A 1,775-nucleotide genomic window follows, 5' to 3' on the forward strand; every position below is an offset into this window, starting at 1 on the left:
AAAAAGTTAGCCAGGCATGGTGGTGGACACCTAGTAATCCCAGCTACTTAGGAGGCTGAGACAGGAGAATCGCTTGAACCCAGGAGGCAGAGGTTATGGTGAGCCAAGATTGTGCCACTGCACTCCAGCCTGGGCGACAGAGCAAGACTCCGTCTCAAAAAAAAAAAAAAATGGAGACTGACAAAGGTGAAGTTACCGCTCAAGGTTATGCAGGTAAGAGGTGGAGGAGGTCATGTTGATAGTCAGGCTTATCTGACTTCTGCGTGTGACGTGGGAGAGGCAGCAAGGCAGCCTGCCAGAGACCTGCAAAGACAGGGCTCCCCGAGACTTGAAGGAGCTTTGGGGAGTCCACTACACTAAGAAATGAGGGGAAAGGGAGTTAAAGTAAATAAGCTACATTTATTTATTACTTTATTTTTTATTATAGTCGGGTGCAGTGGCTCACACCTGTAATCCAACACTTTGGGAGGCCAAGATGAGAGGATCACTTGGGGCCAGGAGTTCGAGACCAGCCAATCAACATAGTGAGACCCCGTCTCTACAAAAAGAAAAAAATTTTTATTTATTTTTTTTTTTGAGATGGAATCTCACTCTGTCACCCAGGCTGGAGTGCAGTGGCATGATCTCGGCTCACTGCAAGCTCCGCTTCCCAGGGGATCATGCCATTCTCCTGCCTGAGCCTCCTGAGTAGCTGGAACTATAGGCGCCCGCCACCACGCCCGGCTAATTTTTTGTATTTTTAGTAGAGACAGGATTTCACTGTGTTAGCCAGGATGGTCTCAATCTCCTGACCTTGTGATCTGCCCGCCTCAGTCTCCCAAAGTGCCGGGATTACAGGCGTGAGCCACTGCATCTGGCCTAAACAGAAAATCTTTTAAAAAATTAACTGAGTGTGGCCGGGCGTGGTGACTCACATCTGTAATCCCAGCACTTGGGGTGGCCGAGGCAGGCGGATCATCTGAGGTCAGGAGTTCAAGACCAACCTGACCAACATGGAGAAACCCCATCTCTACTAAAAGTACAAAATTAGCTGGGCTGGTGGTGCATGCCTGTAATCCCAGCTACTTGGGAGGCTGAGGCAGGAGAATTGCTTGAACCCGGGAGACAGAGGTTGTGGTGAACTGAGATCGAGCCATTGCACTGCAGACTGGGCAAGAAGAGCAAAACTCTGTATCCAAAAAATAAATAAATAAATAGCTGAGCAGTGATGGTGAGTGTCTGTAGTCCCAATACTCAGGAACCTGAGGGAGAAGATTGCTTGAGCCCAAAAGTTTAAGGTTGCAGTGAGCTCTGATTATACCACTGCACTCCAAGCTGGGCAATAGAGCAAGACCGTGTTTCGAAAAAAGGAAAAGAAAATGTTATCACATGCTCTCTTTGGCAGCACATATACTGAAATTGGAACAATACAGAGAAGACGAGTATGGCCCCACACAAGGATGACACGCAAATTCATGAAGTGTTATTCCTCAAAGAGCCAAAAGCAGAACTACCATCGACCCAGCAATCCCAGTACTGGGTATATACCCAGAACAACGTAAGTCATTCTACCATAAAGACACATGCATGCAAATGTTCACTGCAGCACTGTTCACAACAGCAAAGACATGGAGTCAATGTAAATGTCCATCAATGGCAGATGGATACAGAAAATGTGGTGGCTGGGTCTAGTGGCTCATGTCTGTAATTCCAGCACTTTAGGAGGCTGAGGCAGGCAGATCACCTGAGGTCGGGAGTTCGAGACCAGCCTGACCAACATGGAGAAACCCTGTCTC

General features: G+C 47.8%; 1 non-coding gene across 1 annotated transcript; it reads left to right on the forward strand.

Annotated features, from left to right (window-relative positions):
* Positions 1-1,368: 1,368 nt before the first annotated feature.
* LOC111545338 lies at positions 1,369-1,474 on the forward strand. Its single transcript, XR_002732406.1, has one exon. It is a non-coding gene; the product is annotated as a U6 spliceosomal RNA (small nuclear RNA).
* The last annotated feature ends 301 nt before the right edge of the window (positions 1,475-1,775 follow it).

This window comes from Piliocolobus tephrosceles, chromosome 1 (genome assembly GCF_002776525.5).
Source record: "Piliocolobus tephrosceles isolate RC106 chromosome 1, ASM277652v3, whole genome shotgun sequence".
In the NCBI taxonomy this organism is placed as follows: domain Eukaryota; kingdom Metazoa; phylum Chordata; class Mammalia; order Primates; family Cercopithecidae; genus Piliocolobus; species Piliocolobus tephrosceles.